Genomic DNA, 23,402 nt, shown 5'->3' with positions numbered 1-23,402 from the left:
CGGCTTCCCGCCTGTCGGCAGCGGCCGAAGGTGATCGTACCCGGCAGGCGCATTTCGAGGCAGGCTAGGGGAGCACATCCAGACGCATTCGGACAGCGTATCCGCGCACATTTCGCATCCTTTGGCAAGAGTCGGCGCCGGCGACGCAAGAGTACGCAGAGGACCGCGTTCTGGCGGCATTTTTAAGCAGTGCAGTGCAGGATTCAGCGTCTGCAGCATCTTCTCCACAGAATGCTACGGCGCTTGACGGCAGTCCCACTTTCCCTTGAGACATCTGCTCGGGAAGCAGCGTGAAGTTACCGCTGGCCCGAGCATCGGTGGTTCAGTGGTAGAATGCTCGCCTGCCACGCGGGCGGCCCGGGTTCGATTCCCGGCCGAAGCATCATTTTGCTTTTCCCGCGATAATGCTGCCGCGTGGCTTGCGCGCTTGAGATGCACGATCCACAAGAATGTATAGCTGGATTCCCTTGAGAAGAACCGAGAACGCAGCACTCGCGGGTCCCCACTAGGACGCTCGCATCAAGTTCTACAGATTAGCGTCGGCCTGGCCCCACAAGTTGCTGTGTCCGGGTGCCTCCGAGGCACTGAACTTTAACGACAAGGAGTGCTGCCTATCGTTGCAACAGCTGCAGCAACACCGCAATCAACTGGGCCGGCAGTGCACGTGTAGCAACAGAACACGTCATCCAGGAAGTACAGTGTCTCTACGTCTAATATTGGGTACGGTATTTACCCAGTTTCCAGGACAAGCGGTTCCCCCGTGCCTCGGTAGCGCAGTAGGCAGCGCGTAGGTGTCATAATCTTAAAGTCGTGAGTTCGATCCTCACCCGGGGCATTTAATTTTCTGTGACTGATGGTGGTGCTGTTGCTAGGGCGCCAACGTATTTCTTGTTTGTTATCCACAACGTTTCAACGCTTCAGCGGGAAAATGTTTACTTCCTGTTGTTGCTACTTACAGCCTCCCTTTTCCTCTTCTCCCAGCAGAGCATGAAGCCAAAAGCATTGCTCTGCGACGTTTGAGGTGCGCGCCTTGCCAGTCAGTATGTGCAAAGATGCTCGCAAAGAGAGCGACAATGCGACAAGCGACCGTACGAACGGTCGAATGAAACGGCCACATCCGGTGTGGTCTAGTGGCTAGGATACCTGGCTTTCACCCAGGAGGCCCGGGTTCGATTCCCGGTACCGGAACGGAATTTTTTCCACACGAATCGTGACAAGTTTGAGCTGTCCGAGCGGCCGTTTCCCGTCCTGCTCGCAATATAGCTACTGTTTCGAGACCGCCAGCAGAATATAGACTATGGAAGCAGACACACGACGCCCATAGAAATGGTGTATGGCTTCATGCCACCTGATTCCAGCGTAGGGCTGAGCAACTGCGTCTGCCGAGGCCCGTTAGCTCAGTTGGTTAGAGCGTCGTGCTAATAACGCGAAGGTCGTGGGTTCGATCCCCCCACGGGCCACCACTCTTTTACTACTGCGAAAAGGCAGCGCCGATTTCAGCTGGCGAGTGTGATGACCAAATGATCATCACCCTGCGTGGAAGTTGACAGAGGATCCGAACCCGACTCGTCGGGAAGCACTACAGCATTCACTCGGCAATGGCCATAATATCTTGAATACACTGGTTAGAGAAAATGAAAGAAAATGTCCGATTGCCGATGCGTAACAACTTTGGCCCTTGTCAGTACTTGGGCGGGTGAGCGCATGGGGACACAGGGCACTATTGGCAGTTCCTATTTTTGTTTCTCCTTTGTTTTCGGAGCTACAGCCCGATCCGATTCGGTCAGGGAGACGCCACCGTGAAATGAAGGGGGCGTGCTGTGTGTCCATCGCCTCGCCTCTCCTTACCTCTCTCAGTCGTTTCTCGTGCTTGTCGTTTTGATATAGGCCGATTTGAGAGCGTCAGCTCTCGCGTCAGCTGAGCAAAGTCGAGACAAGTCGAGACACACTAAGGTCTGGTATGCAGCGAGTAAGAGGGCGAAAAAACAATAGTTTAAGAGCGCGTGGCAAAAGCACTCATACGCGAAATTAAAAGCCTGCGGCGGTGGCCGGGAATCGAACCCGGATCGACTGCTTGGAAGGCAACTATGCTGACTATTACACCACCACCGCACAAGCGAGCGCCCCGCCTCCGCGCTGTGTCGGCTTCCCGCCTGTCGGCAGCGGCCGAAGGTGATCGTACCCGGCAGGCGCATTTCGAGGCAGGCTAGGGGAGCACATCCAGACGCATTCGGACAGCGTATCCGCGCACATTTCGCATCCTTTGGCAAGAGTCGGCGCCGGCGACGCAAGAGTACGCAGAGGACCGCGTTCTGGCGGCATTTTTAAGCAGTGCAGTGCAGGATTCAGCGTCTGCAGCATCTTCTCCACAGAATGCTACGGCGCTTGACGGCAGTCCCACTTTCCCTTGAGACATCTGCTCGGGAAGCAGCGTGAAGTTACCGCTGGCCCGAGCATCGGTGGTTCAGTGGTAGAATGCTCGCCTGCCACGCGGGCGGCCCGGGTTCGATTCCCGGCCGAAGCATCATTTTGCTTTTCCCGCGATAATGCTGCCGCGTGGCTTGCGCGCTTGAGATGCACGATCCACAAGAATGTATAGCTGGATTCCCTTGAGAAGAACCGAGAACGCAGCACTCGCGGGTCCCCACTAGGACGCTCGCATCAAGTTCTACAGATTAGCGTCGGCCTGGCCCCACAAGTTGCTGTGTCCGGGTGCCTCCGAGGCACTGAACTTTAACGACAAGGAGTGCTGCCTATCGTTGCAACAGCTGCAGCAACACCGCAATCAACTGGGCCGGCAGTGCACGTGTAGCAACAGAACACGTCATCCAGGAAGTACAGTGTCTCTACGTCTAATATTGGGTACGGTATTTACCCAGTTTCCAGGACAAGCGGTTCCCCCGTGCCTCGGTAGCGCAGTAGGCAGCGCGTAGGTGTCATAATCTTAAAGTCGTGAGTTCGATCCTCACCCGGGGCATTTAATTTTCTGTGACTGATGGTGGTGCTGTTGCTAGGGCGCCAACGTATTTCTTGTTTGTTATCCACAACGTTTCAACGCTTCAGCGGGAAAATGTTTACTTCCTGTTGTTGCTACTTACAGCCTCCCTTTTCCTCTTCTCCCAGCAGAGCATGAAGCCAAAAGCATTGCTCTGCGACGTTTGAGGTGCGCGCCTTGCCAGTCAGTATGTGCAAAGATGCTCGCAAAGAGAGCGACAATGCGACAAGCGACCGTACGAACGGTCGAATGAAACGGCCACATCCGGTGTGGTCTAGTGGCTAGGATACCTGGCTTTCACCCAGGAGGCCCGGGTTCGATTCCCGGTACCGGAACGGAATTTTTTCCACACGAATCGTGACAAGTTTGAGCTGTCCGAGCGGCCGTTTCCCGTCCTGCTCGCAATATAGCTACTGTTTCGAGACCGCCAGCAGAATATAGACTATGGAAGCAGACACACGACGCCCATAGAAATGGTGTATGGCTTCATGCCACCTGATTCCAGCGTAGGGCTGAGCAACTGCGTCTGCCGAGGCCCGTTAGCTCAGTTGGTTAGAGCGTCGTGCTAATAACGCGAAGGTCGTGGGTTCGATCCCCCCACGGGCCACCACTCTTTTACTACTGCGAAAAGGCAGCGCCGATTTCAGCTGGCGAGTGTGATGACCAAATGATCATCACCCTGCGTGGAAGTTGACAGAGGATCCGAACCCGACTCGTCGGGAAGCACTACAGCATTCACTCGGCAATGGCCATAATATCTTGAATACACTGGTTAGAGAAAATGAAAGAAAATGTCCGATTGCCGATGCGTAACAACTTTGGCCCTTGTCAGTACTTGGGCGGGTGAGCGCATGGGGACACAGGGCACTATTGGCAGTTCCTATTTTTGTTTCTCCTTTGTTTTCGGAGCTACAGCCCGATCCGATTCGGTCAGGGAGACGCCACCGTGAAATGAAGGGGGCGTGCTGTGTGTCCATCGCCTCGCCTCTCCTTACCTCTCTCAGTCGTTTCTCGTGCTTGTCGTTTTGATATAGGCCGATTTGAGAGCGTCAGCTCTCGCGTCAGCTGAGCAAAGTCGAGACAAGTCGAGACACACTAAGGTCTGGTATGCAGCGAGTAAGAGGGCGAAAAAACAATAGTTTAAGAGCGCGTGGCAAAAGCACTCATACGCGAAATTAAAAGCCTGCTGCGGTGGCCGGGAATCGAACCCGGATCGACTGCTTGGAAGGCAACTATGCTGACTATTACACCACCACCGCACAAGCGAGCGCCCCGCCTCCGCGCTGTGTCGGCTTCCCGCCTGTCGGCAGCGGCCGAAGGTGATCGTACCCGGCAGGCGCATTTCGAGGCAGGCTAGGGGAGCACATCCAGACGCATTCGGACAGCGTATCCGCGCACATTTCGCATCCTTTGGCAAGAGTCGGCGCCGGCGACGCAAGAGTACGCAGAGGACCGCGTTCTGGCGGCATTTTTAAGCAGTGCAGTGCAGGATTCAGCGTCTGCAGCATCTTCTCCACAGAATGCTACGGCGCTTGACGGCAGTCCCACTTTCCCTTGAGACATCTGCTCGGGAAGCAGCGTGAAGTTACCGCTGGCCCGAGCATCGGTGGTTCAGTGGTAGAATGCTCGCCTGCCACGCGGGCGGCCCGGGTTCGATTCCCGGCCGAAGCATCATTTTGCTTTTCCCGCGATAATGCTGCCGCGTGGCTTGCGCGCTTGAGATGCACGATCCACAAGAATGTATAGCTGGATTCCCTTGAGAAGAACCGAGAACGCAGCACTCGCGGGTCCCCACTAGGACGCTCGCATCAAGTTCTACAGATTAGCGTCGGCCTGGCCCCACAAGTTGCTGTGTCCGGGTGCCTCCGAGGCACTGAACTTTAACGACAAGGAGTGCTGCCTATCGTTGCAACAGCTGCAGCAACACCGCAATCAACTGGGCCGGCAGTGCACGTGTAGCAACAGAACACGTCATCCAGGAAGTACAGTGTCTCTACGTCTAATATTGGGTACGGTATTTACCCAGTTTCCAGGACAAGCGGTTCCCCCGTGCCTCGGTAGCGCAGTAGGCAGCGCGTAGGTGTCATAATCTTAAAGTCGTGAGTTCGATCCTCACCCGGGGCATTTAATTTTCTGTGACTGATGGTGGTGCTGTTGCTAGGGCGCCAACGTATTTCTTGTTTGTTATCCACAACGTTTCAACGCTTCAGCGGGAAAATGTTTACTTCCTGTTGTTGCTACTTACAGCCTCCCTTTTCCTCTTCTCCCAGCAGAGCATGAAGCCAAAAGCATTGCTCTGCGACGTTTGAGGTGCGCGCCTTGCCAGTCAGTATGTGCAAAGATGCTCGCAAAGAGAGCGACAATGCGACAAGCGACCGTACGAACGGTCGAATGAAACGGCCACATCCGGTGTGGTCTAGTGGCTAGGATACCTGGCTTTCACCCAGGAGGCCCGGGTTCGATTCCCGGTACCGGAACGGAATTTTTTCCACACGAATCGTGACAAGTTTGAGCTGTCCGAGCGGCCGTTTCCCGTCCTGCTCGCAATATAGCTACTGTTTCGAGACCGCCAGCAGAATATAGACTATGGAAGCAGACACACGACGCCCATAGAAATGGTGTATGGCTTCATGCCACCTGATTCCAGCGTAGGGCTGAGCAACTGCGTCTGCCGAGGCCCGTTAGCTCAGTTGGTTAGAGCGTCGTGCTAATAACGCGAAGGTCGTGGGTTCGATCCCCCCACGGGCCACCACTCTTTTACTACTGCGAAAAGGCAGCGCCGATTTCAGCTGGCGAGTGTGATGACCAAATGATCATCACCCTGCGTGGAAGTTGACAGAGGATCCGAACCCGACTCGTCGGGAAGCACTACAGCATTCACTCGGCAATGGCCATAATATCTTGAATACACTGGTTAGAGAAAATGAAAGAAAATGTCCGATTGCCGATGCGTAACAACTTTGGCCCTTGTCAGTACTTGGGCGGGTGAGCGCATGGGGACACAGGGCACTATTGGCAGTTCCTATTTTTGTTTCTCCTTTGTTTTCGGAGCTACAGCCCGATCCGATTCGGTCAGGGAGACGCCACCGTGAAATGAAGGGGGCGTGCTGTGTGTCCATCGCCTCGCCTCTCCTTACCTCTCTCAGTCGTTTCTCGTGCTTGTCGTTTTGATATAGGCCGATTTGAGAGCGTCAGCTCTCGCGTCAGCTGAGCAAAGTCGAGACAAGTCGAGACACACTAAGGTCTGGTATGCAGCGAGTAAGAGGGCGAAAAAACAATAGTTTAAGAGCGCGTGGCAAAAGCACTCATACGCGAAATTAAAAGCCTGCGGCGGTGGCCGGGAATCGAACCCGGATCGACTGCTTGGAAGGCAACTATGCTGACTATTACACCACCACCGCACAAGCGAGCGCCCCGCCTCCGCGCTGTGTCGGCTTCCCGCCTGTCGGCAGCGGCCGAAGGTGATCGTACCCGGCAGGCGCATTTCGAGGCAGGCTAGGGGAGCACATCCAGACGCATTCGGACAGCGTATCCGCGCACATTTCGCATCCTTTGGCAAGAGTCGGCGCCGGCGACGCAAGAGTACGCAGAGGACCGCGTTCTGGCGGCATTTTTAAGCAGTGCAGTGCAGGATTCAGCGTCTGCAGCATCTTCTCCACAGAATGCTACGGCGCTTGACGGCAGTCCCACTTTCCCTTGAGACATCTGCTCGGGAAGCAGCGTGAAGTTACCGCTGGCCCGAGCATCGGTGGTTCAGTGGTAGAATGCTCGCCTGCCACGCGGGCGGCCCGGGTTCGATTCCCGGCCGAAGCATCATTTTGCTTTTCCCGCGATAATGCTGCCGCGTGGCTTGCGCGCTTGAGATGCACGATCCACAAGAATGTATAGCTGGATTCCCTTGAGAAGAACCGAGAACGCAGCACTCGCGGGTCCCCACTAGGACGCTCGCATCAAGTTCTACAGATTAGCGTCGGCCTGGCCCCACAAGTTGCTGTGTCCGGGTGCCTCCGAGGCACTGAACTTTAACGACAAGGAGTGCTGCCTATCGTTGCAACAGCTGCAGCAACACCGCAATCAACTGGGCCGGCAGTGCACGTGTAGCAACAGAACACGTCATCCAGGAAGTACAGTGTCTCTACGTCTAATATTGGGTACGGTATTTACCCAGTTTCCAGGACAAGCGGTTCCCCCGTGCCTCGGTAGCGCAGTAGGCAGCGCGTAGGTGTCATAATCTTAAAGTCGTGAGTTCGATCCTCACCCGGGGCATTTAATTTTCTGTGACTGATGGTGGTGCTGTTGCTAGGGCGCCAACGTATTTCTTGTTTGTTATCCACAACGTTTCAACGCTTCAGCGGGAAAATGTTTACTTCCTGTTGTTGCTACTTACAGCCTCCCTTTTCCTCTTCTCCCAGCAGAGCATGAAGCCAAAAGCATTGCTCTGCGACGTTTGAGGTGCGCGCCTTGCCAGTCAGTATGTGCAAAGATGCTCGCAAAGAGAGCGACAATGCGACAAGCGACCGTACGAACGGTCGAATGAAACGGCCACATCCGGTGTGGTCTAGTGGCTAGGATACCTGGCTTTCACCCAGGAGGCCCGGGTTCGATTCCCGGTACCGGAACGGAATTTTTTCCACACGAATCGTGACAAGTTTGAGCTGTCCGAGCGGCCGTTTCCCGTCCTGCTCGCAATATAGCTACTGTTTCGAGACCGCCAGCAGAATATAGACTATGGAAGCAGACACACGACGCCCATAGAAATGGTGTATGGCTTCATGCCACCTGATTCCAGCGTAGGGCTGAGCAACTGCGTCTGCCGAGGCCCGTTAGCTCAGTTGGTTAGAGCGTCGTGCTAATAACGCGAAGGTCGTGGGTTCGATCCCCCCACGGGCCACCACTCTTTTACTACTGCGAAAAGGCAGCGCCGATTTCAGCTGGCGAGTGTGATGACCAAATGATCATCACCCTGCGTGGAAGTTGACAGAGGATCCGAACCCGACTCGTCGGGAAGCACTACAGCATTCACTCGGCAATGGCCATAATATCTTGAATACACTGGTTAGAGAAAATGAAAGAAAATGTCCGATTGCCGATGCGTAACAACTTTGGCCCTTGTCAGTACTTGGGCGGGTGAGCGCATGGGGACACAGGGCACTATTGGCAGTTCCTATTTTTGTTTCTCCTTTGTTTTCGGAGCTACAGCCCGATCCGATTCGGTCAGGGAGACGCCACCGTGAAATGAAGGGGGCGTGCTGTGTGTCCATCGCCTCGCCTCTCCTTACCTCTCTCAGTCGTTTCTCGTGCTTGTCGTTTTGATATAGGCCGATTTGAGAGCGTCAGCTCTCGCGTCAGCTGAGCAAAGTCGAGACAAGTCGAGACACACTAAGGTCTGGTATGCAGCGAGTAAGAGGGCGAAAAAACAATAGTTTAAGAGCGCGTGGCAAAAGCACTCATACGCGAAATTAAAAGCCTGCTGCGGTGGCCGGGAATCGAACCCGGATCGACTGCTTGGAAGGCAACTATGCTGACTATTACACCACCACCGCACAAGCGAGCGCCCCGCCTCCGCGCTGTGTCGGCTTCCCGCCTGTCGGCAGCGGCCGAAGGTGATCGTACCCGGCAGGCGCATTTCGAGGCAGGCTAGGGGAGCACATCCAGACGCATTCGGACAGCGTATCCGCGCACATTTCGCATCCTTTGGCAAGAGTCGGCGCCGGCGACGCAAGAGTACGCAGAGGACCGCGTTCTGGCGGCATTTTTAAGCAGTGCAGTGCAGGATTCAGCGTCTGCAGCATCTTCTCCACAGAATGCTACGGCGCTTGACGGCAGTCCCACTTTCCCTTGAGACATCTGCTCGGGAAGCAGCGTGAAGTTACCGCTGGCCCGAGCATCGGTGGTTCAGTGGTAGAATGCTCGCCTGCCACGCGGGCGGCCCGGGTTCGATTCCCGGCCGAAGCATCATTTTGCTTTTCCCGCGATAATGCTGCCGCGTGGCTTGCGCGCTTGAGATGCACGATCCACAAGAATGTATAGCTGGATTCCCTTGAGAAGAACCGAGAACGCAGCACTCGCGGGTCCCCACTAGGACGCTCGCATCAAGTTCTACAGATTAGCGTCGGCCTGGCCCCACAAGTTGCTGTGTCCGGGTGCCTCCGAGGCACTGAACTTTAACGACAAGGAGTGCTGCCTATCGTTGCAACAGCTGCAGCAACACCGCAATCAACTGGGCCGGCAGTGCACGTGTAGCAACAGAACACGTCATCCAGGAAGTACAGTGTCTCTACGTCTAATATTGGGTACGGTATTTACCCAGTTTCCAGGACAAGCGGTTCCCCCGTGCCTCGGTAGCGCAGTAGGCAGCGCGTAAGTCTCATAATCTTAAGGTCGTGAGTTCGATCCTCACCCGGGGCATTTAATTTTCTGTGACTGATGGTGGTGCTGTTGCTAGGGCGCCAACGTATTTCTTGTTTGTTATCCACAACGTTTCAACGCTTCAGTGGGAAAATGTTTACTTCCTGTTGTTGCTACTTACAGCCTCCCTTTTCCTCTTCTCCCAGCAGAGCATGAAGCCAAAAGCATTGCTCTGCGACGTTTGAGGTGCGCGCCTTGCCAGTCAGTATGTGCAAAGATGCTCGCAAAGAGAGCGACAATGCGACAAGCGACCGTACGAACGGTCGAATGAAACGGCCACATCCGGTGTGGTCTAGTGGCTAGGATACCTGGCTTTCACCCAGGAGGCCCGGGTTCGATTCCCGGTACCGGAACGGAATTTTTTCCACACGAATCGTGACAAGTTTGAGCTGTCCGAGCGGCCGTTTCCCGTCCTGCTCGCAATATAGCTACTGTTTCGAGACCGCCAGCAGAATATAGACTATGGAAGCAGACACACGACGCCCATAGAAATGGTGTATGGCTTCATGCCACCTGATTCCAGCGTAGGGCTGAGCAACTGCGTCTGCCGAGGCCCGTTAGCTCAGTTGGTTAGAGCGTCGTGCTAATAACGCGAAGGTCGTGGGTTCGATCCCCCCACGGGCCACCACTCTTTTACTACTGCGAAAAGGCAGCGCCGATTTCAGCTGGCGAGTGTGATGACCAAATGATCATCACCCTGCGTGGAAGTTGACAGAGGATCCGAACCCGACTCGTCGGGAAGCACTACAGCATTCACTCGGCAATGGCCATAATATCTTGAATACACTGGTTAGAGAAAATGAAAGAAAATGTCCGATTGCCGATGCGTAACAACTTTGGCCCTTGTCAGTACTTGGGCGGGTGAGCGCATGGGGACACAGGGCACTATTGGCAGTTCCTATTTTTGTTTCTCCTTTGTTTTCGGAGCTACAGCCCGATCCGATTCGGTCAGGGAGACGCCACCGTGAAATGAAGGGGGCGTGCTGTGTGTCCATCGCCTCGCCTCTCCTTACCTCTCTCAGTCGTTTCTCGTGCTTGTCGTTTTGATATAGGCCGATTTGAGAGCGTCAGCTCTCGCGTCAGCTGAGCAAAGTCGAGACAAGTCGAGACACACTAAGGTCTGGTATGCAGCGAGTAAGAGGGCGAAAAAACAATAGTTTAAGAGCGCGTGGCAAAAGCACTCATACGCGAAATTAAAAGCCTGCTGCGGTGGCCGGGAATCGAACCCGGATCGACTGCTTGGAAGGCAACTATGCTGACTATTACACCACCACCGCACAAGCGAGCGCCCCGCCTCCGCGCTGTGTCGGCTTCCCGCCTGTCGGCAGCGGCCGAAGGTGATCGTACCCGGCAGGCGCATTTCGAGGCAGGCTAGGGGAGCACATCCAGACGCATTCGGACAGCGTATCCGCGCACATTTCGCATCCTTTGGCAAGAGTCGGCGCCGGCGACGCAAGAGTACGCAGAGGACCGCGTTCTGGCGGCATTTTTAAGCAGTGCAGTGCAGGATTCAGCGTCTGCAGCATCTTCTCCACAGAATGCTACGGCGCTTGACGGCAGTCCCACTTTCCCTTGAGACATCTGCTCGGGAAGCAGCGTGAAGTTACCGCTGGCCCGAGCATCGGTGGTTCAGTGGTAGAATGCTCGCCTGCCACGCGGGCGGCCCGGGTTCGATTCCCGGCCGAAGCATCATTTTGCTTTTCCCGCGATAATGCTGCCGCGTGGCTTGCGCGCTTGAGATGCACGATCCACAAGAATGTATAGCTGGATTCCCTTGAGAAGAACCGAGAACGCAGCACTCGCGGGTCCCCACTAGGACGCTCGCATCAAGTTCTACAGATTAGCGTCGGCCTGGCCCCACAAGTTGCTGTGTCCGGGTGCCTCCGAGGCACTGAACTTTAACGACAAGGAGTGCTGCCTATCGTTGCAACAGCTGCAGCAACACCGCAATCAACTGGGCCGGCAGTGCACGTGTAGCAACAGAACACGTCATCCAGGAAGTACAGTGTCTCTACGTCTAATATTGGGTACGGTATTTACCCAGTTTCCAGGACAAGCGGTTCCCCCGTGCCTCGGTAGCGCAGTAGGCAGCGCGTAGGTGTCATAATCTTAAAGTCGTGAGTTCGATCCTCACCCGGGGCATTTAATTTTCTGTGACTGATGGTGGTGCTGTTGCTAGGGCGCCAACGTATTTCTTGTTTGTTATCCACAACGTTTCAACGCTTCAGCGGGAAAATGTTTACTTCCTGTTGTTGCTACTTACAGCCTCCCTTTTCCTCTTCTCCCAGCAGAGCATGAAGCCAAAAGCATTGCTCTGCGACGTTTGAGGTGCGCGCCTTGCCAGTCAGTATGTGCAAAGATGCTCGCAAAGAGAGCGACAATGCGACAAGCGACCGTACGAACGGTCGAATGAAACGGCCACATCCGGTGTGGTCTAGTGGCTAGGATACCTGGCTTTCACCCAGGAGGCCCGGGTTCGATTCCCGGTACCGGAACGGAATTTTTTCCACACGAATCGTGACAAGTTTGAGCTGTCCGAGCGGCCGTTTCCCGTCCTGCTCGCAATATAGCTACTGTTCTAGACCGCCAGCAGAATATAGACTATGGAAGCAGACACACGACGCCCATAGAAATGGTGTATGGCTTCATGCCACCTGATTCCAGCGTAGGGCTGAGCAACTGCGTCTGCCGAGGCCCGTTAGCTCAGTTGGTTAGAGCGTCGTGCTAATAACGCGAAGGTCGTGGGTTCGATCCCCCCACGGGCCACCACTCTTTTACTACTGCGAAAAGGCAGCGCCGATTTCAGCTGGCGAGTGTGATGACCAAATGATCATCACCCTGCGTGGAAGTTGACAGAGGATCCGAACCCGACTCGTCGGGAAGCACTACAGCATTCACTCGGCAATGGCCATAATATCTTGAATACACTGGTTAGAGAAAATGAAAGAAAATGTCCGATTGCCGATGCGTAACAACTTTGGCCCTTGTCAGTACTTGGGCGGGTGAGCGCATGGGGACACAGGGCACTATTGGCAGTTCCTATTTTTGTTTCTCCTTTGTTTTCGGAGCTACAGCCCGATCCGATTCGGTCAGGGAGACGCCACCGTGAAATGAAGGGGGCGTGCTGTGTGTCCATCGCCTCGCCTCTCCTTACCTCTCTCAGTCGTTTCTCGTGCTTGTCGTTTTGATATAGGCCGATTTGAGAGCGTCAGCTCTCGCGTCAGCTGAGCAAAGTCGAGACAAGTCGAGACACACTAAGGTCTGGTATGCAGCGAGTAAGAGGGCGAAAAAACAATAGTTTAAGAGCGCGTGGCAAAAGCACTCATACGCGAAATTAAAAGCCTGCGGCGGTGGCCGGGAATCGAACCCGGATCGACTGCTTGGAAGGCAACTATGCTGACTATTACACCACCACCGCACAAGCGAGCGCCCCGCCTCCGCGCTGTGTCGGCTTCCCGCCTGTCGGCAGCGGCCGAAGGTGATCGTACCCGGCAGGCGCATTTCGAGGCAGGCTAGGGGAGCACATCCAGACGCATTCGGACAGCGTATCCGCGCACATTTCGCATCCTTTGGCAAGAGTCGGCGCCGGCGACGCAAGAGTACGCAGAGGACCGCGTTCTGGCGGCATTTTTAAGCAGTGCAGTGCAGGATTCAGCGTCTGCAGCATCTTCTCCACAGAATGCTACGGCGCTTGACGGCAGTCCCACTTTCCCTTGAGACATCTGCTCGGGAAGCAGCGTGAAGTTACCGCTGGCCCGAGCATCGGTGGTTCAGTGGTAGAATGCTCGCCTGCCACGCGGGCGGCCCGGGTTCGATTCCCGGCCGAAGCATCATTTTGCTTTTCCCGCGATAATGCTGCCGCGTGGCTTGCGCGCTTGAGATGCACGATCCACAAGAATGTATAGCTGGATTCCCTTGAGAAGAACCGAGAACGCAGCACTCGCGGGTCCCCACTAGGACGCTCGCATCAAGTTCTACAGATTAGCGTCGGCCTGGCCCCACAAGTTGCTGTGTCCGGGTGCCTCCGAGGCACTGAACTTTAACGACAAGGAGTGCTGCCTATCGTTGCAACAGCTGCAGCAACACCGCAATCAACTGGGCCGGCAGTGCACGTGTAGCAACAGAACACGTCATCCAGGAAGTACAGTGTCTCTACGTCTAATATTGGGTACGGTATTTACCCAGTTTCCAGGACAAGCGGTTCCCCCGTGCCTCGGTAGCGCAGTAGGCAGCGCGTAGGTGTCATAATCTTAAAGTCGTGAGTTCGATCCTCACCCGGGGCATTTAATTTTCTGTGACTGATGGTGGTGCTGTTGCTAGGGCGCCAACGTATTTCTTGTTTGTTATCCACAACGTTTCAACGCTTCAGCGGGAAAATGTTTACTTCCTGTTGTTGCTACTTACAGCCTCCCTTTTCCTCTTCTCCCAGCAGAGCATGAAGCCAAAAGCATTGCTCTGCGACGTTTGAGGTGCGCGCCTTGCCAGTCAGTATGTGCAAAGATGCTCGCAAAGAGAGCGACAATGCGACAAGCGACCGTACGAACGGTCGAATGAAACGGCCACATCCGGTGTGGTCTAGTGGCTAGGATACCTGGCTTTCACCCAGGAGGCCCGGGTTCGATTCCCGGTACCGGAACGGAATTTTTTCCACACGAATCGTGACAAGTTTGAGCTGTCCGAGCGGCCGTTTCCCGTCCTGCTCGCAATATAGCTACTGTTCTAGACCGCCAGCAGAATATAGACTATGGAAGCAGACACACGACGCCCATAGAAATGGTGTATGGCTTCATGCCACCTGATTCCAGCGTAGGGCTGAGCAACTGCGTCTGCCGAGGCCCGTTAGCTCAGTTGGTTAGAGCGTCGTGCTAATAACGCGAAGGTCGTGGGTTCGATCCCCCCACGGGCCACCACTCTTTTACTACTGCGAAAAGGCAGCGCCGATTTCAGCTGGCGAGTGTGATGACCAAATGATCATCACCCTGCGTGGAAGTTGACAGAGGATCCGAACCCGACTCGTCGGGAAGCACTACAGCATTCACTCGGCAATGGCCATAATATCTTGAATACACTGGTTAGAGAAAATGAAAGAAAATGTCCGATTGCCGATGCGTAACAACTTTGGCCCTTGTCAGTACTTGGGCGGGTGAGCGCATGGGGACACAGGGCACTATTGGCAGTTCCTATTTTTGTTTCTCCTTTGTTTTCGGAGCTACAGCCCGATCCGATTCGGTCAGGGAGACGCCACCGTGAAATGAAGGGGGCGTGCTGTGTGTCCATCGCCTCGCCTCTCCTTACCTCTCTCAGTCGTTTCTCGTGCTTGTCGTTTTGATATAGGCCGATTTGAGAGCGTCAGCTCTCGCGTCAGCTGAGCAAAGTCGAGACAAGTCGAGACACACTAAGGTCTGGTATGCAGCGAGTAAGAGGGCGAAAAAACAATAGTTTAAGAGCGCGTGGCAAAAGCACTCATACGCGAAATTAAAAGCCTGCGGCGGTGGCCGGGAATCGAACCCGGATCGACTGCTTGGAAGGCAACTATGCTGACTATTACACCACCACCGCACAAGCGAGCGCCCCGCCTCCGCGCTGTGTCGGCTTCCCGCCTGTCGGCAGCGGCCGAAGGTGATCGTACCCGGCAGGCGCATTTCGAGGCAGGCTAGGGGAGCACATCCAGACGCATTCGGACAGCGTATCCGCGCACATTTCGCATCCTTTGGCAAGAGTCGGCGCCGGCGACGCAAGAGTACGCAGAGGACCGCGTTCTGGCGGCATTTTTAAGCAGTGCAGTGCAGGATTCAGCGTCTGCAGCATCTTCTCCACAGAATGCTACGGCGCTTGACGGCAGTCCCACTTTCCCTTGAGACATCTGCTCGGGAAGCAGCGTGAAGTTACCGCTGGCCCGAGCATCGGTGGTTCAGTGGTAGAATGCTCGCCTGCCACGCGGGCGGCCCGGGTTCGATTCCCGGCCGAAGCATCATTTTGCTTTTCCCGCGATAATGCTGCCGCGTGGCTTGCGCGCTTGAGATGCACGATCCACAAGAATGTATAGCTGGATTCCCTTGAGAAGAACCGAGAACGCAGCACTCGCGGGTCCCCACTAGGACGCTCGCATCAAGTTCTACAGATTAGCGTCGGCCTGGCCCCACAAGTTGCTGTGTCCGGGTGCCTCCGAGGCACTGAACTTTAACGACAAGGAGTGCTGCCTATCGTTGCAACAGCTGCAGCAACACCGCAATCAACTGGGCCGGCAGTGCACGTGTAGCAACAGAACACGTCATCCAGGAAGTACAGTGTCTCTACGTCTAATATTGGGTACGGTATTTACCCAGTTTCCAGGACAAGCGGTTCCCCCGTGCCTCGGTAGCGCAGTAGGCAGCGCGTAGGTGTCATAATCTTAAAGTCGTGAGTTCGATCCTCACCCGGGGCATTTAATTTTCTGTGACTGATGGTGGTGCTGTTGCTAGGGCGCCAACGTATTTCTTGTTTGTTATCCACAACGTTTCAACGCTTCAGCGGGAAAATGTTTACTTCCTGTTGTTGCTACTTACAGCCTCCCTTTTCCTCTTCTCCCAGCAGAGCATGAAGCCAAAAGCATTGCTCTGCGACGTTTGAGGTGCGCGCCTTGCCAGTCAGTATGTGCAAAGATGCTCGCAAAGAGAGCGACAATGCGACAAGCGACCGTACGAACGGTCGAATGAAACGGCCACATCCGGTGTGGTCTAGTGGCTAGGATACCTGGCTTTCACCCAGGAGGCCCGGGTTCGATTCCCGGTACCGGAACGGAATTTTTTCCACACGAATCGTGACAAGTTTGAGCTGTCCGAGCGGCCGTTTCCCGTCCTGCTCGCAATATAGCTACTGTTCTAGACCGCCAGCAGAATATAGACTATGGAAGCAGACACACGACGCCCATAGAAATGGTGTATGGCTTCATGCCACCTGATTCCAGCGTAGGGCTGAGCAACTGCGTCTGCCGAGGCCCGTTAGCTCAGTTGGTTAGAGCGTCGTGCTAATAACGCGAAGGTCGTGGGTTCGATCCCCCCACGGGCCACCACTCTTTTACTACTGCGAAAAGGCAGCGCCGATTTCAGCTGGCGAGTGTGATGACCAAATGATCATCACCCTGCGTGGAAGTTGACAGAGGATCCGAACCCGACTCGTCGGGAAGCACTACAGCATTCACTCGGCAATGGCCATAATATCTTGAATACACTGGTTAGAGAAAATGAAAGAAAATGTCCGATTGCCGATGCGTAACAACTTTGGCCCTTGTCAGTACTTGGGCGGGTGAGCGCATGGGGACACAGGGCACTATTGGCAGTTCCTATTTTTGTTTCTCCTTTGTTTTCGGAGCTACAGCCCGATCCGATTCGGTCAGGGAGACGCCACCGTGAAATGAAGGGGGCGTGCTGTGTGTCCATCGCCTCGCCTCTCCTTACCTCTCTCAGTCGTTTCTCGTGCTTGTCGTTTTGATATAGGCCGATTTGAGAGCGTCAGCTCTCGCGTCAGCTGAGCAAAGTCGAGACAAGTCGAGACACACTAAGGTCTGGTATGCAGCGAGTAAGAGGGCGAAAAAACAATAGTTTAAGAGCGCGTGGCAAAAGCACTCATACGCGAAATTAAAAGCCTGCGGCGGTGGCCGGGAATCGAACCCGGATCGACTGCTTGGAAGGCAACTATGCTGACTATTACACCACCACCGCACAAGCGAGCGCCCCGCCTCCGCGCTGTGTCGGCTTCCCGCCTGTCGGCAGCGGCCGAAGGTGATCGTACCCGGCAGGCGCATTTCGAGGCAGGCTAGGGGAGCACATCCAGACGCATTCGGACAGCGTATCCGCGCACATTTCGCATCCTTTGGCAAGAGTCGGCGCCGGCGACGCAAGAGTACGCAGAGGACCGCGTTCTGGCGGCATTTTTAAGCAGTGCAGTGCAGGATTCAGCGTCTGCAGCATCTTCTCCACAGAATGCTACGGCGCTTGACGGCAGTCCCACTTTCCCTTGAGACATCTGCTCGGGAAGCAGCGTGAAGTTACCGCTGGCCCGAGCATCGGTGGTTCAGTGGTAGAATGCTCGCCTGCCACGCGGGCGGCCCGGGTTCGATTCCCGGCCGAAGCATCATTTTGCTTTTCCCGCGATAATGCTGCCGCGTGGCTTGCGCGCTTGAGATGCACGATCCACAAGAATGTATAGCTGGATTCCCTTGAGAAGAACCGAGAACGCAGCACTCGCGGGTCCCCACTAGGACGCTCGCATCAAGTTCTACAGATTAGCGTCGGCCTGGCCCCACAAGTTGCTGTGTCCGGGTGCCTCCGAGGCACTGAACTTTAACGACAAGGAGTGCTGCCTATCGTTGCAACAGCTGCAGCAACACCGCAATCAACTGGGCCGGCAGTGCACGTGTAGCAACAGAACACGTCATCCAGGAAGTACAGTGTCTCTACGTCTAATATTGGGTACGGTATTTACCCAGTTTCCAGGACAAGCGGTTCCCCCGTGCCTCGGTAGCGCAGTAGGCAGCGCGTAGGTGTCATAATCTTAAAGTCGTGAGTTCGATCCTCACCCGGGGCATTTAATTTTCTGTGACTGATGGTGGTGCTGTTGCTAGGGCGCCAACGTATTTCTTGTTTGTTATCCACAACGTTTCAACGCTTCAGCGGGAAAATGTTTACTTCCTGTTGTTGCTACTTACAGCCTCCCTTTTCCTCTTCTCCCAGCAGAGCATGAAGCCAAAAGCATTGCTCTGCGACGTTTGAGGTGCGCGCCTTGCCAGTCAGTATGTGCAAAGATGCTCGCAAAGAGAGCGACAATGCGACAAGCGACCGTACGAACGGTCGAATGAAACGGCCACATCCGGTGTGGTCTAGTGGCTAGGATACCTGGCTTTCACCCAGGAGGCCCGGGTTCGATTCCCGGTACCGGAACGGAATTTTTTCCACACGAATCGTGACAAGTTTGAGCTGTCCGAGCGGCCGTTTCCCGTCCTGCTCGCAATATAGCTACTGTTCTAGACCGCCAGCAGAATATAGACTATGGAAGCAGACACACGACGCCCATAGAAATGGTGTATGGCTTCATGCCACCTGATTCCAGCGTAGGGCTGAGCAACTGCGTCTGCCGAGGCCCGTTAGCTCAGTTGGTTAGAGCGTCGTGCTAATAACGCGAAGGTCGTGGGTTCGATCCCCCCACGGGCCACCACTCTTTTACTACTGCGAAAAGGCAGCGCCGATTTCAGCTGGCGAGTGTGATGACCAAATGATCATCACCCTGCGTGGAAGTTGACAGAGGATCCGAACCCGACTCGTCGGGAAGCACTACAGCATTCACTCGGCAATGGCCATAATATCTTGAATACACTGGTTAGAGAAAATGAAAGAAAATGTCCGATTGCCGATGCGTAACAACTTTGGCCCTTGTCAGTACTTGGGCGGGTGAGCGCATGGGGACACAGGGCACTATTGGCAGTTCCTATTTTTGTTTCTCCTTTGTTTTCGGAGCTACAGCCCGATCCGATTCGGTCAGGGAGACGCCACCGTGAAATGAAGGGGGCGTGCTGTGTGTCCATCGCCTCGCCTCTCCTTACCTCTCTCAGTCGTTTCTCGTGCTTGTCGTTTTGATATAGGCCGATTTGAGAGCGTCAGCTCTCGCGTCAGCTGAGCAAAGTCGAGACAAGTCGAGACACACTAAGGTCTGGTATGCAGCGAGTAAGAGGGCGAAAAAACAATAGTTTAAGAGCGCGTGGCAAAAGCACTCATACGCGAAATTAAAAGCCTGCGGCGGTGGCCGGGAATCGAACCCGGATCGACTGCTTGGAAGGCAACTATGCTGACTATTACACCACCACCGCACAAGCGAGCGCCCCGCCTCCGCGCTGTGTCGGCTTCCCGCCTGTCGGCAGCGGCCGAAGGTGATCGTACCCGGCAGGCGCATTTCGAGGCAGGCTAGGGGAGCACATCCAGACGCATTCGGACAGCGTATCCGCGCACATTTCGCATCCTTTGGCAAGAGTCGGCGCCGGCGACGCAAGAGTACGCAGAGGACCGCGTTCTGGCGGCATTTTTAAGCAGTGCAGTGCAGGATTCAGCGTCTGCAGCATCTTCTCCACAGAATGCTACGGCGCTTGACGGCAGTCCCACTTTCCCTTGAGACATCTGCTCGGGAAGCAGCGTGAAGTTACCGCTGGCCCGAGCATCGGTGGTTCAGTGGTAGAATGCTCGCCTGCCACGCGGGCGGCCCGGGTTCGATTCCCGGCCGAAGCATCATTTTGCTTTTCCCGCGATAATGCTGCCGCGTGGCTTGCGCGCTTGAGATGCACGATCCACAAGAATGTATAGCTGGATTCCCTTGAGAAGAACCGAGAACGCAGCACTCGCGGGTCCCCACTAGGACGCTCGCATCAAGTTCTACAGATTAGCGTCGGCCTGGCCCCACAAGTTGCTGTGTCCGGGTGCCTCCGAGGCACTGAACTTTAACGACAAGATGTGCTGCCTATCGTTGCAACAGCTGCAGCAACACCGCAATCAACTGGGTCGGCAGTGCACGTGTAGCAACAGAACACGTCATCCAGGAAGTACAGTGTCTCTACGTCTAATATTGGGTACGGTATTTACCCAGTTTCCAGGACAAGCGGTTCCCCCGTGCCTCGGTAGCGCAGTAGGCAGCGCGTAGGTGTCATAATCTTAAAGTCGTGAGTTCGATCCTCACCCGGGGCATTTAATTTTCTGTGACTGATGGTGGTGCTGTTGCTAGGGCGCCAACGTATTTCTTGTTTGTTATCCACAACGTTTCAACGCTTCAGCGGGAAAATGTTTACTTCCTGTTGTTGCTACTTACAGCCTCCCTTTTCCTCTTCTCCCAGCAGAGCATGAAGCCAAAAGCATTGCTCTGCGACGTTTGAGGTGCGCGCCTTGCCAGTCAGTATGTGCAAAGATGCTCGCAAAGAGAGCGACAATGCGACAAGCGACCGTACGAACGGTCGAATGAAACGGCCACATCCGGTGTGGTCTAGTGGCTAGGATACCTGGCTTTCACCCAGGAGGCCCGGGTTCGATTCCCGGTACCGGAACGGAATTTTTTCCACACGAATCGTGACAAGTTTGAGCTGTCCGAGCGGCCGTTTCCCGTCCTGCTCGCAATATAGCTACTGTTTCTAGACCGCCAGCAGAATATAGACTATGGAAGCAGACACACGACGCCCATAGAAATGGTGTATGGCTTCATGCCACCTGATTCCAGCGTAGGGCTGAGCAACTGCGTCTGCCGAGGCCCGTTAGCTCAGTTGGTTAGAGCGTCGTGCTAATAACGCGAAGGTCGTGGGTTCGATCCCCCCACGGGCCACCACTCTTTTACTACTGCGAAAAGGCAGCGCCGATTTCAGCTGGCGAGTGTGATGACCAAATGATCATCACCCTGCGTGGAAGTTGACAGAGGATCCGAACCCGACTCGTCGGGAAGCACTACAGCATTCACTCGGCAATGGCCATAATATCTTGAATACACTGGTTAGAGAAAATGAAAGAAAATGTCCGATTGCCGATGCGTAACAACTTTGGCCCTTGTCAGTACTTGGGCGGGTGAGCGCATGGGGACACAGGGCACTATTGGCAGTTCCTATTTTTGTTTCTCCTTTGTTTTCGGAGCTACAGCCCGATCCGATTCGGTCAGGGAGACGCCACCGTGAAATGAAGGGGGCGTGCTGTGTGTCCATCGCCTCGCCTCTCCTTACCTCTCTCAGTCGTTTCTCGTGCTTGTCGTTTTGATATAGGCCGATTTGAGAGCGTCAGCTCTCGCGTCAGCTGAGCAAAGTCGAGACAAGTCGAGACACACTAAGGTCTGGTATGCAGCGAGTAAGAGGGCGAAAAAACAATAGTTTAAGAGCGCGTGGCAAAAGCACTCATACGCGAAATTAAAAGCCTGCTGCGGTGGCCGGGAATCGAACCCGGATCGACTGCTTGGAAGGCAACTATGCTGACTATTACACCACCACCGCACAAGCGAGCGCCCCGCCTCCGCGCTGTGTCGGCTTCCCGCCTGTCGGCAGCGGCCGAAGGTGATCGTACCCGGCAGGCGCATTTCGAGGCAGGCTAGGGGAGCACATCCAGACGCATTCGGACAGCGTATCCGCGCACATTTCGCATCCTTTGGCAAGAGTCGGCGCCGGCGACGCAAGAGTACGCAGAGGACCGCGTTCTGGCGGCATTTTTAAGCAGTGCAGTGCAGGATTCAGCGTCTGCAGCATCTTCTCCACAGAATGCTACGGCGCTTGACGGCAGTCCCACTTTCCCTTGAGACATCTGCTCGGGAAGCAGCGTGAAGTTACCGCTGGCCCGAGCATCGGTGGTTCAGTGGTAGAATGCTCGCCTGCCACGCGGGCGGCCCGGGTTCGATTCCCGGCCGAAGCATCATTTTGCTTTTCCCGCGATAATGCTGCCGCGTGGCTTGCGCGCTTGAGATGCACGATCCACAAGAATGTATAGCTGGATTCCCTTGAGAAGAACCGAGAACGCAGCACTCGCGGGTCCCCACTAGGACGCTCGCATCAAGTTCTACAGATTAGCGTCGGCCTGGCCCCACAAGTTGCTGTGTCCGGGTGCCTCCGAGGCACTGAACTTTAACGACAAGATGTGCTGCCTATCGTTGCAACAGCTGCAGCAACACCGCAATCAACTGGGTCGGCAGTGCACGTGTAGCAACAGAACACGTCATCCAGGAAGTACAGTGTCTCTACGTCTAATATTGGGTACGGTATTTACCCAGTTTCCAGGACAAGCGGTTCCCCCGTGCCTCGGTAGCGCAGTAGGCAGCGCGTAGGTGTCATAATCTTAAAGTCGTGAGTTCGATCCTCACCCGGGGCATTTAATTTTCTGTGACTGATGGTGGTGCTGTTGCTAGGGCGCCAACGTATTTCTTGTTTGTTATCCACAACGTTTCAACGCTTCAGCGGGAAAATGTTTACTTCCTGTTGTTGCTACTTACAGCCTCCCTTTTCCTCTTCTCCCAGCAGAGCATGAAGCCAAAAGCATTGCTCTGCGACGTTTGAGGTGCGCGCCTTGCCAGTCAGTATGTGCAAAGATGCTCGCAAAGAGAGCGACAATGCGACAAGCGACCGTACGAACGGTCGAATGAAACGGCCACATCCGGTGTGGTCTAGTGGCTAGGATACCTGGCTTTCACCCAGGAGGCCCGGGTTCGATTCCCGGTACCGGAACGGAATTTTTTCCACACGAATCGTGACAAGTTTGAGCTGTCCGAGCGGCCGTTTCCCGTCCTGCTCGCAATATAGCTACTGTTTCTAGACCGCCAGCAGAATATAGACTATGGAAGCAGACACACGACGCCCATAGAAATGGTGTATGGCTTCATGCCACCTGATTCCAGCGTAGGGCTGAGCAACTGCGTCTGCCGAGGCCCGTTAGCTCAGTTGGTTAGAGCGTCGTGCTAATAACGCGAAGGTCGTGGGTTCGATCCCCCCACGGGCCACCACTCTTTTACTACTGCGAAAAGGCAGCGCCGATTTCAGCTGGCGAGTGTGATGACCAAATGATCATCACCCTGCGTGGAAGTTGACAGAGGATCCGAACCCGACTCGTCGGGAAGCACTACAGCATTCACTCGGCAATGGCCATAATATCTTGAATACACTGGTTAGAGAAAATGAAAGAAAATGTCCGATTGCCGATGCGTAACAACTTTGGCCCTTGTCAGTACTTGGGCGGGTGAGCGCATGGGGACACAGGGCACTATTGGCAGTTCCTATTTTTGTTTCTCCTTTGTTTTCGGAGCTACAGCCCGATCCGATTCGGTCAGGGAGACGCCACCGTGAAATGAAGGGGGCGTGCTGTGTGTCCATCGCCTCGCCTCTCCTTACCTCTCTCAGTCGTTTCTCGTGCTTGTCGTTTTGATATAGGCCGATTTGAGAGCGTCAGCTCTCGCGTCAGCTGAGCAAAGTCGAGACAAGTCGAGACACACTAAGGGCTGGTATGCAGCGAGTAAGAGGGCGAAAAAA

The 23,402-nt window shown here is 54.9% G+C and overlaps 54 non-coding genes across 54 annotated transcripts; 44 read left to right on the top strand and 10 right to left on the bottom strand.

Annotated features, from left to right (window-relative positions):
- The first annotated feature begins 311 nt into the window (after positions 1–311).
- Trnag-gcc (transfer RNA glycine (anticodon GCC)) lies at positions 312–382 on the top strand. The gene has a single exon. It is a non-coding gene; the product is annotated as a tRNA-Gly (tRNA).
- Positions 383–762: 380 nt separating this feature from the next.
- Trnam-cau (transfer RNA methionine (anticodon CAU)) lies at positions 763–835 on the top strand. The gene has a single exon. It is a non-coding gene; the product is annotated as a tRNA-Met (tRNA).
- Positions 836–1,116: 281 nt separating this feature from the next.
- Trnae-uuc (transfer RNA glutamic acid (anticodon UUC)) lies at positions 1,117–1,188 on the top strand. The gene has a single exon. It is a non-coding gene; the product is annotated as a tRNA-Glu (tRNA).
- Positions 1,189–1,386: 198 nt separating this feature from the next.
- Trnai-aau (transfer RNA isoleucine (anticodon AAU)) lies at positions 1,387–1,460 on the top strand. The gene has a single exon. It is a non-coding gene; the product is annotated as a tRNA-Ile (tRNA).
- Positions 1,461–2,040: 580 nt separating this feature from the next.
- Trnag-ucc (transfer RNA glycine (anticodon UCC)) lies at positions 2,041–2,112 on the bottom strand. The gene has a single exon. It is a non-coding gene; the product is annotated as a tRNA-Gly (tRNA).
- Positions 2,113–2,453: 341 nt separating this feature from the next.
- Positions 2,454–2,524, top strand: Trnag-gcc (transfer RNA glycine (anticodon GCC)). Its single transcript has one exon. It is a non-coding gene; the product is annotated as a tRNA-Gly (tRNA).
- Positions 2,525–2,904: 380 nt separating this feature from the next.
- Trnam-cau (transfer RNA methionine (anticodon CAU)) lies at positions 2,905–2,977 on the top strand. Its single transcript has one exon. It is a non-coding gene; the product is annotated as a tRNA-Met (tRNA).
- A 281-nt stretch (positions 2,978–3,258) lies between these two features.
- Trnae-uuc (transfer RNA glutamic acid (anticodon UUC)) lies at positions 3,259–3,330 on the top strand. The gene has a single exon. It is a non-coding gene; the product is annotated as a tRNA-Glu (tRNA).
- Positions 3,331–3,528: 198 nt separating this feature from the next.
- Trnai-aau (transfer RNA isoleucine (anticodon AAU)) lies at positions 3,529–3,602 on the top strand. Its single transcript has one exon. It is a non-coding gene; the product is annotated as a tRNA-Ile (tRNA).
- A 580-nt stretch (positions 3,603–4,182) lies between these two features.
- On the bottom strand, positions 4,183–4,254 carry Trnag-ucc (transfer RNA glycine (anticodon UCC)). The gene has a single exon. It is a non-coding gene; the product is annotated as a tRNA-Gly (tRNA).
- A 341-nt stretch (positions 4,255–4,595) lies between these two features.
- On the top strand, positions 4,596–4,666 carry Trnag-gcc (transfer RNA glycine (anticodon GCC)). The gene has a single exon. It is a non-coding gene; the product is annotated as a tRNA-Gly (tRNA).
- Positions 4,667–5,046: 380 nt separating this feature from the next.
- Trnam-cau (transfer RNA methionine (anticodon CAU)) lies at positions 5,047–5,119 on the top strand. The gene has a single exon. It is a non-coding gene; the product is annotated as a tRNA-Met (tRNA).
- Positions 5,120–5,400: 281 nt separating this feature from the next.
- Trnae-uuc (transfer RNA glutamic acid (anticodon UUC)) lies at positions 5,401–5,472 on the top strand. Its single transcript has one exon. It is a non-coding gene; the product is annotated as a tRNA-Glu (tRNA).
- Positions 5,473–5,670: 198 nt separating this feature from the next.
- Positions 5,671–5,744, top strand: Trnai-aau (transfer RNA isoleucine (anticodon AAU)). The gene has a single exon. It is a non-coding gene; the product is annotated as a tRNA-Ile (tRNA).
- Positions 5,745–6,324: 580 nt separating this feature from the next.
- Trnag-ucc (transfer RNA glycine (anticodon UCC)) lies at positions 6,325–6,396 on the bottom strand. The gene has a single exon. It is a non-coding gene; the product is annotated as a tRNA-Gly (tRNA).
- Positions 6,397–6,737: 341 nt separating this feature from the next.
- Positions 6,738–6,808, top strand: Trnag-gcc (transfer RNA glycine (anticodon GCC)). The gene has a single exon. It is a non-coding gene; the product is annotated as a tRNA-Gly (tRNA).
- Positions 6,809–7,188: 380 nt separating this feature from the next.
- Positions 7,189–7,261, top strand: Trnam-cau (transfer RNA methionine (anticodon CAU)). The gene has a single exon. It is a non-coding gene; the product is annotated as a tRNA-Met (tRNA).
- Positions 7,262–7,542: 281 nt separating this feature from the next.
- On the top strand, positions 7,543–7,614 carry Trnae-uuc (transfer RNA glutamic acid (anticodon UUC)). The gene has a single exon. It is a non-coding gene; the product is annotated as a tRNA-Glu (tRNA).
- Positions 7,615–7,812: 198 nt separating this feature from the next.
- Positions 7,813–7,886, top strand: Trnai-aau (transfer RNA isoleucine (anticodon AAU)). The gene has a single exon. It is a non-coding gene; the product is annotated as a tRNA-Ile (tRNA).
- Positions 7,887–8,466: 580 nt separating this feature from the next.
- Positions 8,467–8,538, bottom strand: Trnag-ucc (transfer RNA glycine (anticodon UCC)). Its single transcript has one exon. It is a non-coding gene; the product is annotated as a tRNA-Gly (tRNA).
- Positions 8,539–8,879: 341 nt separating this feature from the next.
- Positions 8,880–8,950, top strand: Trnag-gcc (transfer RNA glycine (anticodon GCC)). Its single transcript has one exon. It is a non-coding gene; the product is annotated as a tRNA-Gly (tRNA).
- A 380-nt stretch (positions 8,951–9,330) lies between these two features.
- On the top strand, positions 9,331–9,403 carry Trnam-cau (transfer RNA methionine (anticodon CAU)). The gene has a single exon. It is a non-coding gene; the product is annotated as a tRNA-Met (tRNA).
- Positions 9,404–9,684: 281 nt separating this feature from the next.
- Trnae-uuc (transfer RNA glutamic acid (anticodon UUC)) lies at positions 9,685–9,756 on the top strand. The gene has a single exon. It is a non-coding gene; the product is annotated as a tRNA-Glu (tRNA).
- Positions 9,757–9,954: 198 nt separating this feature from the next.
- Positions 9,955–10,028, top strand: Trnai-aau (transfer RNA isoleucine (anticodon AAU)). The gene has a single exon. It is a non-coding gene; the product is annotated as a tRNA-Ile (tRNA).
- A 580-nt stretch (positions 10,029–10,608) lies between these two features.
- On the bottom strand, positions 10,609–10,680 carry Trnag-ucc (transfer RNA glycine (anticodon UCC)). The gene has a single exon. It is a non-coding gene; the product is annotated as a tRNA-Gly (tRNA).
- A 341-nt stretch (positions 10,681–11,021) lies between these two features.
- Positions 11,022–11,092, top strand: Trnag-gcc (transfer RNA glycine (anticodon GCC)). Its single transcript has one exon. It is a non-coding gene; the product is annotated as a tRNA-Gly (tRNA).
- A 380-nt stretch (positions 11,093–11,472) lies between these two features.
- Positions 11,473–11,545, top strand: Trnam-cau (transfer RNA methionine (anticodon CAU)). Its single transcript has one exon. It is a non-coding gene; the product is annotated as a tRNA-Met (tRNA).
- A 281-nt stretch (positions 11,546–11,826) lies between these two features.
- On the top strand, positions 11,827–11,898 carry Trnae-uuc (transfer RNA glutamic acid (anticodon UUC)). Its single transcript has one exon. It is a non-coding gene; the product is annotated as a tRNA-Glu (tRNA).
- Positions 11,899–12,095: 197 nt separating this feature from the next.
- Trnai-aau (transfer RNA isoleucine (anticodon AAU)) lies at positions 12,096–12,169 on the top strand. Its single transcript has one exon. It is a non-coding gene; the product is annotated as a tRNA-Ile (tRNA).
- Positions 12,170–12,749: 580 nt separating this feature from the next.
- Trnag-ucc (transfer RNA glycine (anticodon UCC)) lies at positions 12,750–12,821 on the bottom strand. The gene has a single exon. It is a non-coding gene; the product is annotated as a tRNA-Gly (tRNA).
- Positions 12,822–13,162: 341 nt separating this feature from the next.
- Positions 13,163–13,233, top strand: Trnag-gcc (transfer RNA glycine (anticodon GCC)). Its single transcript has one exon. It is a non-coding gene; the product is annotated as a tRNA-Gly (tRNA).
- Positions 13,234–13,613: 380 nt separating this feature from the next.
- On the top strand, positions 13,614–13,686 carry Trnam-cau (transfer RNA methionine (anticodon CAU)). Its single transcript has one exon. It is a non-coding gene; the product is annotated as a tRNA-Met (tRNA).
- Positions 13,687–13,967: 281 nt separating this feature from the next.
- Trnae-uuc (transfer RNA glutamic acid (anticodon UUC)) lies at positions 13,968–14,039 on the top strand. The gene has a single exon. It is a non-coding gene; the product is annotated as a tRNA-Glu (tRNA).
- Positions 14,040–14,236: 197 nt separating this feature from the next.
- Trnai-aau (transfer RNA isoleucine (anticodon AAU)) lies at positions 14,237–14,310 on the top strand. The gene has a single exon. It is a non-coding gene; the product is annotated as a tRNA-Ile (tRNA).
- Positions 14,311–14,890: 580 nt separating this feature from the next.
- On the bottom strand, positions 14,891–14,962 carry Trnag-ucc (transfer RNA glycine (anticodon UCC)). The gene has a single exon. It is a non-coding gene; the product is annotated as a tRNA-Gly (tRNA).
- Positions 14,963–15,303: 341 nt separating this feature from the next.
- Positions 15,304–15,374, top strand: Trnag-gcc (transfer RNA glycine (anticodon GCC)). Its single transcript has one exon. It is a non-coding gene; the product is annotated as a tRNA-Gly (tRNA).
- Positions 15,375–15,754: 380 nt separating this feature from the next.
- On the top strand, positions 15,755–15,827 carry Trnam-cau (transfer RNA methionine (anticodon CAU)). The gene has a single exon. It is a non-coding gene; the product is annotated as a tRNA-Met (tRNA).
- Positions 15,828–16,108: 281 nt separating this feature from the next.
- On the top strand, positions 16,109–16,180 carry Trnae-uuc (transfer RNA glutamic acid (anticodon UUC)). Its single transcript has one exon. It is a non-coding gene; the product is annotated as a tRNA-Glu (tRNA).
- Positions 16,181–16,377: 197 nt separating this feature from the next.
- Positions 16,378–16,451, top strand: Trnai-aau (transfer RNA isoleucine (anticodon AAU)). Its single transcript has one exon. It is a non-coding gene; the product is annotated as a tRNA-Ile (tRNA).
- A 580-nt stretch (positions 16,452–17,031) lies between these two features.
- On the bottom strand, positions 17,032–17,103 carry Trnag-ucc (transfer RNA glycine (anticodon UCC)). The gene has a single exon. It is a non-coding gene; the product is annotated as a tRNA-Gly (tRNA).
- A 341-nt stretch (positions 17,104–17,444) lies between these two features.
- Positions 17,445–17,515, top strand: Trnag-gcc (transfer RNA glycine (anticodon GCC)). The gene has a single exon. It is a non-coding gene; the product is annotated as a tRNA-Gly (tRNA).
- A 380-nt stretch (positions 17,516–17,895) lies between these two features.
- Positions 17,896–17,968, top strand: Trnam-cau (transfer RNA methionine (anticodon CAU)). The gene has a single exon. It is a non-coding gene; the product is annotated as a tRNA-Met (tRNA).
- A 281-nt stretch (positions 17,969–18,249) lies between these two features.
- Positions 18,250–18,321, top strand: Trnae-uuc (transfer RNA glutamic acid (anticodon UUC)). Its single transcript has one exon. It is a non-coding gene; the product is annotated as a tRNA-Glu (tRNA).
- A 197-nt stretch (positions 18,322–18,518) lies between these two features.
- On the top strand, positions 18,519–18,592 carry Trnai-aau (transfer RNA isoleucine (anticodon AAU)). Its single transcript has one exon. It is a non-coding gene; the product is annotated as a tRNA-Ile (tRNA).
- Positions 18,593–19,172: 580 nt separating this feature from the next.
- On the bottom strand, positions 19,173–19,244 carry Trnag-ucc (transfer RNA glycine (anticodon UCC)). Its single transcript has one exon. It is a non-coding gene; the product is annotated as a tRNA-Gly (tRNA).
- A 341-nt stretch (positions 19,245–19,585) lies between these two features.
- Trnag-gcc (transfer RNA glycine (anticodon GCC)) lies at positions 19,586–19,656 on the top strand. Its single transcript has one exon. It is a non-coding gene; the product is annotated as a tRNA-Gly (tRNA).
- Positions 19,657–20,036: 380 nt separating this feature from the next.
- Positions 20,037–20,109, top strand: Trnam-cau (transfer RNA methionine (anticodon CAU)). The gene has a single exon. It is a non-coding gene; the product is annotated as a tRNA-Met (tRNA).
- A 281-nt stretch (positions 20,110–20,390) lies between these two features.
- Positions 20,391–20,462, top strand: Trnae-uuc (transfer RNA glutamic acid (anticodon UUC)). The gene has a single exon. It is a non-coding gene; the product is annotated as a tRNA-Glu (tRNA).
- A 198-nt stretch (positions 20,463–20,660) lies between these two features.
- Trnai-aau (transfer RNA isoleucine (anticodon AAU)) lies at positions 20,661–20,734 on the top strand. The gene has a single exon. It is a non-coding gene; the product is annotated as a tRNA-Ile (tRNA).
- Positions 20,735–21,314: 580 nt separating this feature from the next.
- On the bottom strand, positions 21,315–21,386 carry Trnag-ucc (transfer RNA glycine (anticodon UCC)). Its single transcript has one exon. It is a non-coding gene; the product is annotated as a tRNA-Gly (tRNA).
- Positions 21,387–21,727: 341 nt separating this feature from the next.
- Trnag-gcc (transfer RNA glycine (anticodon GCC)) lies at positions 21,728–21,798 on the top strand. The gene has a single exon. It is a non-coding gene; the product is annotated as a tRNA-Gly (tRNA).
- A 380-nt stretch (positions 21,799–22,178) lies between these two features.
- Positions 22,179–22,251, top strand: Trnam-cau (transfer RNA methionine (anticodon CAU)). Its single transcript has one exon. It is a non-coding gene; the product is annotated as a tRNA-Met (tRNA).
- Positions 22,252–22,532: 281 nt separating this feature from the next.
- On the top strand, positions 22,533–22,604 carry Trnae-uuc (transfer RNA glutamic acid (anticodon UUC)). Its single transcript has one exon. It is a non-coding gene; the product is annotated as a tRNA-Glu (tRNA).
- Positions 22,605–22,802: 198 nt separating this feature from the next.
- Trnai-aau (transfer RNA isoleucine (anticodon AAU)) lies at positions 22,803–22,876 on the top strand. Its single transcript has one exon. It is a non-coding gene; the product is annotated as a tRNA-Ile (tRNA).
- Positions 22,877–23,402: the final 526 nt, after the last annotated feature.

The sequence above is a fragment of the Schistocerca serialis genome, chromosome 2 (genome assembly GCF_023864345.2).
Source record: "Schistocerca serialis cubense isolate TAMUIC-IGC-003099 chromosome 2, iqSchSeri2.2, whole genome shotgun sequence".
Taxonomy (NCBI): Eukaryota; Metazoa; Arthropoda; class Insecta; order Orthoptera; family Acrididae; genus Schistocerca; species Schistocerca serialis.
This window is presented reverse-complemented; position numbering and strand designations above follow the sequence as displayed.